This window comes from Rhinolophus sinicus, chromosome 7 (genome assembly GCF_057876585.1).
Source record: "Rhinolophus sinicus isolate RSI-liver-muscle chromosome 7, RSI-T2T, whole genome shotgun sequence".
Taxonomy (NCBI): Eukaryota; Metazoa; Chordata; class Mammalia; order Chiroptera; family Rhinolophidae; genus Rhinolophus; species Rhinolophus sinicus.
In genome coordinates this window covers 29,975,380-29,989,497 of record NC_142507.1, presented here as the reverse complement: position 1 = coordinate 29,989,497, position 14,118 = coordinate 29,975,380, and the positions used below count along the sequence as shown (strand labels likewise).

General features: G+C 57.5%; 2 non-coding genes and 2 pseudogenes across 2 annotated transcripts; all 4 read right to left on the bottom strand.

Annotated features, from left to right (window-relative positions):
* Positions 1-5,296: 5,296 nt before the first annotated feature.
* Positions 5,297-5,415, bottom strand: LOC141568735 (5S ribosomal RNA). Its single transcript, XR_016021824.1, has one exon. It is a non-coding gene; the product is annotated as a 5S ribosomal RNA (ribosomal RNA).
* An 869-nt stretch (positions 5,416-6,284) lies between these two features.
* On the bottom strand, positions 6,285-6,402 carry LOC148757688 (5S ribosomal RNA; annotated as a pseudogene).
* A 5,934-nt stretch (positions 6,403-12,336) lies between these two features.
* LOC141568732 (5S ribosomal RNA) lies at positions 12,337-12,455 on the bottom strand. The gene has a single exon (XR_012491952.2). It is a non-coding gene; the product is annotated as a 5S ribosomal RNA (ribosomal RNA).
* An 855-nt stretch (positions 12,456-13,310) lies between these two features.
* LOC148757687 (5S ribosomal RNA) lies at positions 13,311-13,428 on the bottom strand (annotated as a pseudogene).
* Between the last annotated feature and the right edge of the window lie 690 nt (positions 13,429-14,118).

Genomic DNA, 14,118 nt, shown 5'->3' with positions numbered 1-14,118 from the left:
ACCTCGCCTGACCCAGGGAGGTGAGAGAGAGGATGAGAGAAGGCCAGAGACGGAGCAAGAGAGAGGCGGAGAGAGACAGACGGGGACTGTGGGGACAGAGTCCCAGAGAGCCGTTTCCAGGCCCTGGGCCTCGCGTGGAGGGGTGCTGCCTCGGGTGGTGCACGGTCATCAGCTGTGACCGCTTGGCCGTCAGCTGTTGCCAGTTGGCCATGGGCCACCCGTACAGCGGCGGTGGCCAAGCTAGGAAGCGCGGATGGTGGACTGCAAATTGCAGAGGGGCGCGGATTGCAGTTGGCCGGCTTGGTGTGTCGGTCGGTTGGTGGGTCGGTTGGTTGGCAGAGAAGCGGCCGGCAGGTTGGGGATCGTGCGGCTCCGGCTTGCTGCGTCTCCGAGCCAGCCGCCCGTGAGAAATGGTGCTATGAGCCCCCTATCCATGGCTCCGTTGGTGTTTCTTCTTGGCCTGGCCATATCCTGCGTTCTTGTGCGGGCAGAGGGACTAGAGTCCCCGCAGGACAGGGACCGACAGACAGAACGGGAGGAGGAGGAGGAGGCAGCGCGATGGAAATATACACGTATATGTGCATGTATGTATCTAGACATACAGAGAGACTCGGACAGAGACAGAGAAAGAGGGGGCTGGCACGCGGGGAGAGAGCTCCTGAGCGAGAGCCACAGCCCAACAGGCATGTCACAGAGCCAGACGGACAGGGGGTGGAGGTTGAGGGGGAGGGACGCACAGGCTGGGACACGGACTGGGACGGACGCACTGAGGCTGTGTTGAGGTGGCAGCTTCTCCACCGGTGTGTGGTCGTGCCCGGGGCTGGGCTCCGCTAAGGAGGCAGTGCCCGGGCTTTGGCAGTCACCCTCGAAGCCCCCGGGGCGGGCCGCCAGGGTCTCCGGAGCACCGGTGCCGGTGGGCTCCGAGCCCCGCCCAGGGTCCCGCCCGCGGGAGGAGAGTGGCAGCCCTAGGCACCCTCGTTGTGAGGGTCGTGTGCCTGCGTGCCTGCTCTTCCCCTTGTGGTGGTGTGGGGAGCTGGAGCATCAAGGGTTAAGAAAATGTAGCTACAAGCAGAGGTTGGGAGGATGGCTGAGGGGAACTCCGATAAGCATAAAGAACAAACAGACACCTGCTGTTCTGGGAATGGGACAATATCAAAAGGTCTAAAGTCAGTCAGGGCCAAACTTTGGAAAAAACGTAACTAATCTGTACTTGCTGCCTCGGCCGCTTTATGTAACCTTCTTGCTTCTGTCTGTATAAAAGCATGCTGAAAAATCAAGCAGGCGCAGCAGTCTAGTCAGAACTGCTCGCCCTCCCGATCCCATCTTTGTCTCTTGTCCAATTTTTTCTCAATCCTCACTCCCCACTTCAGGAACCGTTCGTCTCGTCGGCAGGCTCCGACAAGTGGCGCCCGAACAGGGACCTGAATACTGGGGAATCAGTGAAGGACTCCGCTTGCAAATGAGACGCGTCGAATAAGGTTAGTGAAAGCGGTGAGATACCATAGTCGGGAGTAAAATAAAATGGGACAGGGTCACAGTAAAAGGCTGTTTACTCACATGTTAAGGAGCATGCTAAAAGCTAGAGGAGTTAAAACCAGTGAAGCACAGTTGCTTCGATTTTTAGAATTTGTAGTACAAATATGTCCCTGGTTCCCCCGAAGAAGGGACTTTAAACTTAGAAACTTGGGAAAAGGTGAGAGAGCGTTTACAGGGATATTATGATGCTCATGGACCCTCTGAAGTACCAGTAGATACTTTTTCCTTATGGAATTTGGTTAGGGATGTGATCGATCCTAGACACGAGGGAATCACATACTCTGAAAATGATCAACCCAAACTGGATCCCCCTTGGAAGCAGAGGGGCAAAGATTACAAGCTGCACTCACTTCCCTCTCTGTTCAAATGCAATTAGTCCAGGCTCAACAGACTGGGCCTTTATTAGAATCTCAATCAGAATAGAAGCCTAGGTTACAATTAAGCTCTCCTCCAAGTGTAGTTGCAGGGCTAGATCCACTGCCCGAGGCCCCTATCAACAGAAAAGAGATTCAAGCCGCCAAGCTGCTAGTACAGGAGCAACTTAAAAAGGGACACATTGCCCCCTCCAATTCTCCCGGGAATTCTCCCATGTTTGTTATTTAAAAAAAAAAAAAAAAAAAAAAAAATCTGGTAGATAGAGATTATTACAAGATTTACAAAAAGTTAATAAAACCATGAAATTAATGGGAGCCTTACAGACAGGCTTGCCCTGTCCTGCAGCCATACCAAAAAACACATATAAAATTGTTTTGGACTGCAAAGATTGTTTTTATACTATACCTTTAAATCCTGATGACTGCCCCAGATTTGCTTTCAGTGTTCCTTCCGTTAATTTACAAGAACCTTTTAAGAGATAGCATTGGCTAGTGCTACCTCAGGGAATGGCTAGTAGCCCTACACTATGTCAAAAATTTGTATCAGCTGCAATAAAACCTACCCGAAGGACATTTCCAGATATTTACATCATCCACTACATGGATGACATACTTCTTGCCCACTCTTGTGAACCAAAGTTGCTTGCTGCTTTTGCTCATTTACAAAAAAAGCTCCACGATTATGGGCTAGTTATAGCCCCAGAAAAAATTCAGCAAGTGCCTCCTTACTCTTATCTGGGATATTGCTTAATGCCTCAGGCCGTTGTGCCTCAAGAAATACAAATCCGGCGAGATTGTTTAAAAACATCAAATGATTTCCAAAGGCTACTGGGAGACATTAACTGGATTAGACCTCAGTTGCGGTTGACAACCGGTGAATTACAACCTTTGTTTAAAATGTTACGTGGGGAAGCTGATCCTACTTCTCCCCGCGAGATAACACGGGGAAGAGGCTTTGCTTGTATTTCTCCAGGTCCGGAAGAAAAACCTTTGTGAATTCCTGGTCGGTGTTAAACCATACCATGAACGACAGCCCACAGAAGAGAAGACATCTAGAGATACCCATCCACGCCCCTAGGGTGTGGAAAAGCTCTCACTTTCCGCAGCCGCAGAAGGACTGTCCACTTCAGACCCTGTTAAATGGATAAAGACTTTGGGTAGAGGGTTTTTGCTGGGGATATTGCTCTTCTGTTTATTGTTCTGTTTATTTTACATAGTCCTCAGATGTGGACAAATAGCCCTCCGACGGGCTGTAAGTGAAACAACTACACGTTCTGTGTTTCTCATGCTTCAAAAACAAAAAAGGGGGAGATGTAGTCACACAACAGCCTAGCCGACTGTCCCCCCATGTCTTTCCTTAAGGAAAGAAGAGTCTGTAAGACTGTGCCTTTCTGGGACTCTGTTCCATTCTTGTGTTTACACCTTATGTCTCTCTGTCTGGTCCCCAGAAGATGGTTTGCAGCCAAAGACGGGTAAGATATCTCACGGGAGATACAACCTAAGCCAGGCGGAACCGAGTGGGGACCCCCAATGAGCTGCCTTAGAAGACCCAAAAAGGAGCCTTTCCTCCCCTTCCCCCTGCCTGGCAAAAGCCACTGCTGTCTCTGGCTTTCCTCTCTCACCTGATTGTGAGAGAAGTCATGAGGGCAATGAAGATCAGTTCTCTCCACTTATCTCAACAGAGCTGTTACAATATGAGTGACTTGACCCTGAGAAGGTAAGACATCATGGGACTTCATGCTTCGGCTGTTAACAGACAAAGGGTGATTGGAATAAACATTTTTTCTGCTATGAGGTATGAGTCTCACAGACCGTGTAAGAAAAAATGTTACTCTTGATCTTATCCAGTTTCATAAAGAGGTCTTGACACTGCAAGAGACCTCTCCTTTAAACACCGATATAGCTGATACTCTCAACAAACTTGTCTCTAGTTTTCACAATGTATTTCCATCATACTCTTCAATGCTTCGAATTATGGCCCCCCTTGTAATTCCGCTTGTTGTGATCCTCCTGATACTATGTTTCCTCCCCTGCATCACAAAAGCTGTGATGGGGATAGTCACAGATATTGATGGAGAAATTCACAAAATAAGGCTCCACATGGCTGATAGACCAAAAGCCACTGCCCCTGTCTAACCCCAAAGGAGATCGGTAGCCAATGACGGGTAATGATCAGTGGATGTCTTACGACCTAAGACAGGAGTCGATCGCTTTGGTGAAGGATATCCAATGACGGGTAAGTGAGAAGGTCTGTACTGACCACCTAAGCCAGGCACGATCTCAAAAACTAAACAAGGGGGAATTGTGGGGAGCTGGAGCATCAAGCGTTAAGAAAATGTAACTACAAGCAGAGGTTGGGAGGATGGCTGAGGGGAACTCCGATAAGCATAAAGAACAAACAGACACCTGCTGTTCTGGGAATGGGACAATATCAAAAGGTCTAAAGACAGTCAGGGCCAAACTTTGGAAAAACGTAACTAATCTGTCCTTGCTGCCTCAGCCGCTTTATGTAACCTTCTTGTTTCTGTCTGTATAAAAGCATGCTGAAAAATCAAGCAGGCGCAGCAGTCTAGTCAGAACCGCTCGCCCTCCCGATCCCATCTTTGTCTCTTGTCCAATTTTTTCTCAATCCTCACTCCGCACTTCAGGAACCGTTCGTCTCGTCGGCAGGCTCCGACATGGTGGTCTCTCCTGGAGTCCGAGGGCGTGCGGGGTGTTGGGGTGCTGCTCCCTCCGTCCCCTGGTTTGTCCCGGCTCTCTTTCCCCTGTGTGTCGGGGCCACCGCGGCCGGCGGGAACGGAGGGCTCCTGGCTCTTGTGGGAGACGTGAGGGGGCGCGCGCGCGGGGGTGTGGGGCGAGGTGCCGGCCAGCAGAGACAGAGGCCTCCGGTGGGGCGGGGCGGGTGGGCATCCCGTTTGCCGGAGGACACGCCGATCCTGTGTCTCGGGGCCCAGGTGCAGGCACAGGGATGGTCGTCCCCTGGGCTCGGGCCGAGGTGCGAAGGACCGGCACGTCCTGGGATGGAGAAAGCCTGGTGGAGGCCAGCGCCGGCAGGCAGCCCTGGGCTTGGGCTTTGGGGGCGGCGGGGGCGGGGAGCGGGAGGGAGCGCGGCGATGGCGGCAGCGGCGGCGGCGACCGCGGCTCGGTGAAGGGCTGCGGGCTGTCGGCCTGCGGGAGCGAAGAGGACGGAGAAGAGGGTGTGGGGGGGAGCCGGGGCCGACGGGCCTGGCGTGCGGCCCGGGCTGCGAGCTTGTAGTGCCGGGAGGCTGACCCGCCGCTGGCCAGGGGGACCTTCGGCGGGCTGGGCGGCTGCAGAGGGGCAAGGGGCGCCAGGTGTTCGGAGGGAGCCACGCCGGGGCGGCGGCGCAAAAGGAGAGGCGAGCAAAAGCCTACAGCACCCGGTATTCCCAGGCGGTCTCCCATCCAGGTACTAACCAGGCCCGACCCTGCTTAGCTTCCGAGATCAGACGAGATCGGGCGCGTTCAGGGTGGTATGGCCGTAGACGCTGGGACCCGGCTCCCGGCGCCCCAAGAGCCTGCTCCCGGCCTGCCTCGTGAGCGCACGCCATGCAGCTGGGTCGCTCGGGTGGCGAGCATCTCCCTGCTGACCGGCTCCGCTAGCGCTTCACCTCCCGCCTGCTCCCCGCCTCCTCCGGACGAATCTGGCGCGCGAGGCCCCTTCGCGCCATCCGTGGCTCCACGGGACTCTGCCATTACCCTGATGGTGACAGAAGTCGTGGAACTCTGGCATTCTGGGACTCCCTGGGACCCGACCGGAATACACCCCGCCCCCCTACCGCCACCAGGCCCACCCCGAACGCATCCCCAACGCTGGTCGCCAGCAGGCAGCCCTGTGTTTGGGAGTTGTGGGAGGAGCCCGCGGCAGCGGCGGCGAGGGCAGAGCTGGCGTCCACTGCGGTGGGGAGCGCGGTGATGGCGGTGGCGGCGGCGGCGGCGGCGCAGCGGCGGCGGCGGCGGCGGCGGGGCGGGGAGCGGGAGGCAGCGCGGCGATGGCGGCGGTGGCCGCGAGCGAGGTGAAGGCGGCGGCGACGGGGGCGGGGGCGGGGGCGAGGTCAGCGCTGGCGGCAGTAGCGGGCAGCGCGGTGCTGGCGGCGACGGCGACCGCGGCTCAGCGAACGGGTGCGGCCTGACGGCCTGCGGGAGCGAAGAGGACTAAGAAGAGGGTATGGGGGGGAGCCCGGGCCGACAAGCCTAGCGTGCGACCCGGACTGCCAGGTTGTACGTCCGGGCGGCGGACACGCCGCTGGTCAGGGGGACCTTCGGCGGGCTGGGCGGCTGCAGAGGGACAAGGGGCGCCAGGGGTTCGGAGGGAGCCACGCCGGGACGGCGGCGCAAAAGGAGAGGCGAGCAAAAAGCCTACAGCACCCGGTATTCCCAGGCGGTCTCCCATCCAAGTACTAACCAGGCCCCTCCCTGCTTACTCCCCAGATTAGAGGAGATAGGGCGCGTTCAGGGTGGTATGGCCGGAGACGCTGGGACACGGAACCCCGCGCCCCAAGAGCCTGCACCCGGCCTGCCTCGTGAACGCGCGCCATGCAGATGCGCAGCTCCGGTGGCGAGCATCGACCCGCTGCCGGCTCTGCCAGCACCGCGTCCCCCCCCCAGTCCGGCTCCCCGCCTCCTCCGGACGCCGCCGGCCTGGGCGGCGGGCTACTCTTGGCCCGCAGCGAGGCCCCTTCGCGCCACCCGTGGCTCCACGGGCCTCTGTCACTTCCCTGACGGTGACAGAAGTCTCGGCGCCCTGGCATCCTGGGACTCCCCGGGCCCCGAACGGCTTACACCCCGCCCCCCCACCCCAACCCCGCTCACCCCCACCCCCAGCCCCACCTCCCCAGACCCGCCTGGCTGCTCTGCGGTCCCCCGCTCATGGCAAGCGAGGGCGTCGCAGGGTCCTCTCAGGCCCCTCCGGCCCTAGGCACGCACGACCCTGGCCCTGGCACTGGCCGGCCCCACCGACTGGCCCAAAGCCACGGGGAGCCACCCGTGCCACCAGGGTGCAGCGGCTCCAGTCTGCCGTCACCCTTCGTCACACAGCCTTCCGTCTGGGCCCTCGCCCCTCGTCAGCGACCAGCGGCCCACCCGATCTCCGGTCCCTTCACTGGCTACACGTCACCTCGCCTGACCCAGGGAGGTGAGAGAGAGGATGAGAGAAGGCCAGAGACGGAGCAAGAGAGAGGCGGAGAGAGACAGACGGGGACTGTGGGGACAGAGTCCCAGAGAGCCGTTTCCAGGCCCTGGGCCTCGCGTGGAGGGGTGCTGCCTCGGGTGGTGCACGGTCATCAGCTGTGACCGCTTGGCCGTCAGCTGTTGCCACTTGGCCATGGGCCACCCGTACAGCTGCGGTGGCCAAGCAAGGAAGCGCGGATGGTGGACTGCAAATTGCAGAGGGGCGCGGATTGCAGTTGGCCGGCTTGGTGTGTCGGTCGGTTGGTGGGTCGGTTGGTTGGCAGAGAAGCGGCCGGCAGGTTGGGGATCGTGCGGCTCCGGCTTGCTGCGTCTCCGAGCCAGCCGCCCGTGAGAAATGGTGCTATGAGCCCCCTATCCATGGCTCCGTTGGTGTTTCTTCTTGGCCTGGCCATATCCTGCGTTCTTGTGCGGGCAGAGGGACTAGAGTCCCCGCAGGACAGGGACCGACAGACAGAACGGGAGGAGGAGGAGGAGGCAGCGCGATGGAAATATACACGTATATGTGCATGTATGTATCTAGACATACAGAGAGACTCGGACAGAGACAGAGAAAGAGGGGGCTGGCACGCGGGGAGAGAGCTCCTGAGCGAGAGCCACAGCCCAACAGGCATGTCACAGAGCCAGACGGACAGGGGGTGGAGGTTGAGGGGGAGGGACGCACAGGCTGGGACACGGACTGGGACGGACGCACTGAGGCTGTGTTGAGGTGGCAGCTTCTCCACCGGTGTGTGGTCGTGCCCGGGGCTGGGCTCCGCTAAGGAGGCAGTGCCCGGGCTTTGGCAGTCACCCTCGAAGCCCCCGGGGCGGGCCGCCAGGGTCTCCGGAGCACCGGTGCCGGTGGGCTCCGAGCCCCGCCCAGGGTCCCGCCCGCGGGAGGAGAGTGGCAGCCCTAGGCACCCTCGTTGTGAGGGTCGTGTGCCTGCGTGCCTGCTCTTCCCCTTGTGGTGGTGTGGGGAGCTGGAGCATCAAGGGTTAAGAAAATGTAGCTACAAGCAGAGGTTGGGAGGATGGCTGAGGGGAACTCCGATAAGCATAAAGAACAAACAGACACCTGCTGTTCTGGGAATGGGACAATATCAAAAGGTCTAAAGTCAGTCAGGGCCAAACTTTGGAAAAAACGTAACTAATCTGTACTTGCTGCCTCGGCCGCTTTATGTAACCTTCTTGCTTCTGTCTGTATAAAAGCATGCTGAAAAATCAAGCAGGCGCAGCAGTCTAGTCAGAACTGCTCGCCCTCCCGATCCCATCTTTGTCTCTTGTCCAATTTTTTCTCAATCCTCACTCCCCACTTCAGGAACCGTTCGTCTCGTCGGCAGGCTCCGACAAGTGGCGCCCGAACAGGGACCTGAATACTGGGGAATCAGTGAAGGACTCCGCTTGCAAATGAGACGCGTCGAATAAGGTTAGTGAAAGCGGTGAGATACCATAGTCGGGAGTAAAATAAAATGGGACAGGGTCACAGTAAAAGGCTGTTTACTCACATGTTAAGGAGCATGCTAAAAGCTAGAGGAGTTAAAACCAGTGAAGCACAGTTGCTTCGATTTTTAGAATTTGTAGTACAAATATGTCCCTGGTTCCCCCGAAGAAGGGACTTTAAACTTAGAAACTTGGGAAAAGGTGAGAGAGCGTTTACAGGGATATTATGATGCTCATGGACCCTCTGAAGTACCAGTAGATACTTTTTCCTTATGGAATTTGGTTAGGGATGTGATCGATCCTAGACACGAGGGAATCACATACTCTGAAAATGATCAACCCAAACTGGATCCCCCTTGGAAGCAGAGGGGCAAAGATTACAAGCTGCACTCACTTCCCTCTCTGTTCAAATGCAATTAGTCCAGGCTCAACAGACTGGGCCTTTATTAGAATCTCAATCAGAATAGAAGCCTAGGTTACAATTAAGCTCTCCTCCAAGTGTAGTTGCAGGGCTAGATCCACTGCCCGAGGCCCCTATCAACAGAAAAGAGATTCAAGCCGCCAAGCTGCTAGTACAGGAGCAACTTAAAAAGGGACACATTGCCCCCTCCAATTCTCCCGGGAATTCTCCCATGTTTGTTATTTAAAAAAAAAAAAAAAAAAAAAAATCTGGTAGATAGAGATTATTACAAGATTTACAAAAAGTTAATAAAACCATGAAATTAATGGGAGCCTTACAGACAGGCTTGCCCTGTCCTGCAGCCATACCAAAAAACACATATAAAATTGTTTTGGACTGCAAAGATTGTTTTTATACTATACCTTTAAATCCTGATGACTGCCCCAGATTTGCTTTCAGTGTTCCTTCCGTTAATTTACAAGAACCTTTTAAGAGATAGCATTGGCTAGTGCTACCTCAGGGAATGGCTAGTAGCCCTACACTATGTCAAAAATTTGTATCAGCTGCAATAAAACCTACCCGAAGGACATTTCCAGATATTTACATCATCCACTACATGGATGACATACTTCTTGCCCACTCTTGTGAACCAAAGTTGCTTGCTGCTTTTGCTCATTTACAAAAAAAGCTCCACGATTATGGGCTAGTTATAGCCCCAGAAAAAATTCAGCAAGTGCCTCCTTACTCTTATCTGGGATATTGCTTAATGCCTCAGGCCGTTGTGCCTCAAGAAATACAAATCCGGCGAGATTGTTTAAAAACATCAAATGATTTCCAAAGGCTACTGGGAGACATTAACTGGATTAGACCTCAGTTGCGGTTGACAACCGGTGAATTACAACCTTTGTTTAAAATGTTACGTGGGGAAGCTGATCCTACTTCTCCCCGCGAGATAACACGGGGAAGAGGCTTTGCTTGTATTTCTCCAGGTCCGGAAGAAAAACCTTTGTGAATTCCTGGTCGGTGTTAAACCATACCATGAACGACAGCCCACAGAAGAGAAGACATCTAGAGATACCCATCCACGCCCCTAGGGTGTGGAAAAGCTCTCACTTTCCGCAGCCGCAGAAGGACTGTCCACTTCAGACCCTGTTAAATGGATAAAGACTTTGGGTAGAGGGTTTTTGCTGGGGATATTGCTCTTCTGTTTATTGTTCTGTTTATTTTACATAGTCCTCAGATGTGGACAAATAGCCCTCCGACGGGCTGTAAGTGAAACAACTACACGTTCTGTGTTTCTCATGCTTCAAAAACAAAAAAGGGGGAGATGTAGTCACACAACAGCCTAGCCGACTGTCCCCCCATGTCTTTCCTTAAGGAAAGAAGAGTCTGTAAGACTGTGCCTTTCTGGGACTCTGTTCCATTCTTGTGTTTACACCTTATGTCTCTCTGTCTGGTCCCCAGAAGATGGTTTGCAGCCAAAGACGGGTAAGATATCTCACGGGAGATACAACCTAAGCCAGGCGGAACCGAGTGGGGACCCCCAATGAGCTGCCTTAGAAGACCCAAAAAGGAGCCTTTCCTCCCCTTCCCCCTGCCTGGCAAAAGCCACTGCTGTCTCTGGCTTTCCTCTCTCACCTGATTGTGAGAGAAGTCATGAGGGCAATGAAGATCAGTTCTCTCCACTTATCTCAACAGAGCTGTTACAATATGAGTGACTTGACCCTGAGAAGGTAAGACATCATGGGACTTCATGCTTCGGCTGTTAACAGACAAAGGGTGATTGGACTAAACATTTTTTCTGCTATGAGGTATGAGTCTCACAGACCGTGTAAGAAAAAATGTTACTCTTGATCTTATCCAGTTTCATAAAGAGGTCTTGACACTGCAAGAGACCTCTCCTTTAAACACCGATATAGCTGATACTCTCAACAAACTTGTCTCTAGTTTTCACAATGTATTTCCATCATACTCTTCAATGCTTCGAATTATGGCCCCCCTTGTAATTCCGCTTGTTGTGATCCTCCTGATACTATGTTTCCTCCCCTGCATCACAAAAGCTGTGATGGGGATAGTCACAGATATTGATGGAGAAATTCACAAAATAAGGCTCCACATGGCTGATAGACCAAAAGCCACTGCCCCTGTCTAACCCCAAAGGAGATCGGTAGCCAATGACGGGTAATGATCAGTGGATGTCTTACGACCTAAGACAGGAGTCGATCGCTTTGGTGAAGGATATCCAATGACGGGTAAGTGAGAAGGTCTGTACTGACCACCTAAGCCAGGCACGATCTCAAAAACTAAACAAGGGGGAATTGTGGGGAGCTGGAGCATCAAGCGTTAAGAAAATGTAACTACAAGCAGAGGTTGGGAGGATGGCTGAGGGGAACTCCGATAAGCATAAAGAACAAACAGACACCTGCTGTCCTGGGAATGGGACAATATCAAAAGGTCTAAAGACAGTCAGGGCCAAACTTTGGAAAAACGTAACTAATCTGTCCTTGCTGCCTCAGCCGCTTTATGTAACCTTCTTGTTTCTGTCTGTATAAAAGCATGCTGAAAAATCAAGCAGGCGCAGCAGTCTAGTCAGAACCGCTCGCCCTCCCGATCCCATCTTTGTCTCTTGTCCAATTTTTTCTCAATCCTCACTCCGCACTTCAGGAACCGTTCGTCTCGTCGGCAGGCTCCGACATGGTGGTCTCTCCTGGAGTCCGAGGGCGTGCGGGGTGTTGGGGTGCTGCTCCCTCCGTCCCCTGGTTTGTCCCGGCTCTCTTTCCCCTGTGTGTCGGGGCCACCGCGGCCGGCGGGAACGGAGGGCTCCTGGCTCTTGTGGGAGACGTGAGGGGGCGCGCGCGCGGGGGTGTGGGGCGAGGTGCCGGCCAGCAGAGACAGAGGCCTCCGGTGGGGCGGGGCGGGTGGGCATCCCGTTTGCCGGAGGACACGCCGATCCTGTGTCTCGGGGCCCAGGTGCAGGCACAGGGATGGTCGTCCCCTGGGCTCGGGCCGAGGTGCGAAGGACCGGCACGTCCTGGGATGGAGAAAGTCTGGTGGAGGCCAGCGCCGGCAGGCAGCCCTGGGCTTGGGCTTTGGGGGCGGCGGGGGCGGGGAGCGGGAGGGAGCGCGGCGATGGCGGCAGCGGCGGCGGCGACCGCGGCTCGGTGAAGGGCTGCGGGCTGTCGGCCTGCGGGAGCGAAGAGGACTGAGAAGAGGGTGTGGGGGGGAGCCGGGGCCGACGGGCCTGGCGTGCGGCCCAGGCTGCGAGTTTGTAGTGCCGGCCGGCTGACCCGCCGCTGGCCAGGGGGACCTTCGGCGGGCTGGGCGGCTGCAGAGGGGCAAGGGGCGCCAGGGGTTCGGAGGGAGCCACGCCGGGGCGGCGGCGCAAAAGGAGAGGCGAGCAAAAGCCTACAGCACCCGGTATTCCCAGGCGGTCTCCCATCCAGGTACTAACCAGGCCCGACCCTGCTTAGCTTCCGAGATCAGACGAGATCGGGCGCGTTCAGGGTGGTATGGCCGTAGACGCTGGGACCCGGCTCCCGGCGCCCCAAGAGCCTGCTCCCCGCCTGCCTGGTGAGCGCGCGCCATGCAGCTGGGTCGCTCGGGTGGCGAGCATCTCCCTGCTGACCGGCTCCGCCAGCGCCTCACCTCCCGCCTGCTCCACGCCTCCTCCGGACGAATCTGGCGCGCGAGGCCCCTTCGCGCCATCCGTGGCTCCACGGGACTCTGCCATTACCCTGATGGTGACAGAAGTCGTGGAACTCTGGCATCCTGGGACTCCCTGTGACCCGACCGGAATACACCCCGCCCCCCTACCGCCACCAGGCCCACCCCGAACGCATCCCCAACGCTGGTCGCCAGCAGGCAGCCCTGTGTTTGGGAGTTGTGGGAGGAGCCCGCGGCAGCGGCGGCGAGGGCAGAGCTGGCGTCCACGGCGGTGGGGAGCGCGGTGATGGCGGTGGCGGCGGCGGCGGAGGCGGCGGCGGCGGGGCGGGGAGCGGGAGGGAGCGCGGCGATGGCGGCGGTGGCCGCGAGCGAGGTGAAGGCGGCGGCGACGGGGGCGGGGGCGGGGGCGAGGGCAGCGTTGTCGGCAGTAGCGGGCAGCGCGGTGCTGGCGGCGACGGCGACCGCGGCTCAGCGAACGGGTGCGGCCTGACGGCCTGCGGGAGCGAAGAGGACTAAGAAGAGGGTATGGCGGGGAGCCCGGGCCGACAAGCCTAGCGTGCGACCCGGACTGCCAGGTTGTACGTCCGGGCGGCGGACACGCCGCTGGTCAGGGGGACCTTCGGCGGGTTGGGCGGCTGCAGAGGGACAAGGGGCGCCAGGGGTTCGGAGGGAGCCACGCCCGGGCGGCGGCGCAAAAGGAGAGGCGAGCAAAAAGCCTACAGCACCCGGTATTCCCAGGCGGTCTCCCATCCAAGTACTAACCAGGCCCCTCCCTGCTTACTCCCCAGATTAGAGGAGATAGGGCGCGTTCAGGGTGGTATGGCCGGAGACGCTGGGACACGGATCCCCGCGCCCCAAGAGCCTGCACCCGGCCTGCCTCGTGAACGCGCGCCATGCAGATGCGCAGCTCCGGTGGCGAGCATCGACCCGCTGCCGGCTCTGCCAGCACCGCGTCCCCCCCCCCAGTCCGGCTCCCCGCCTCCTCCGGACGCCGCCGGCCTGGGCGGCGGGCTACTCTTGGCCCGCAGCGAGGCCCCTTCGCGCCACCCGTGGCTCCACGGGCCTCTGTCACTTCCCTGACGGTGACAGAAGTCTCGGCGCCCTGGCATCCTGGGACTCCCCGGGCCCCGAACGGCTTACACCCCGCCCCCCCACCCCAACCCCGCTCACCCCCACCCCCAGCCCCACCTCCCCAGACCCGCCTGGCTGCTCTGCGGTCCCCCGCTCATGGCAAGCGAGGGCGTCGCAGGGTCCTCTCAGGCCCCTCCGGCCCTAGGCACGCGCGACCCTGGCCCTGGCACTGGCCGGCCCCACCGACTGGCCCAAAGCCACGGGGAGCCACCCGTGCCACCAGGGTGCAGCAGCTCCAGTCTGCCGTCACCCTTCGTCACACAGCCTTCCGTCTGGGCCCTCGCCCCTCGTCAGCGACCAGCGGCCCACCCGATCTCCGGTCCCTTCACTGGCTACACGTCACCTCGCCTGACCCAGGGAGGTGAGAGAGAGGATGAGAGAAGGCCAGAG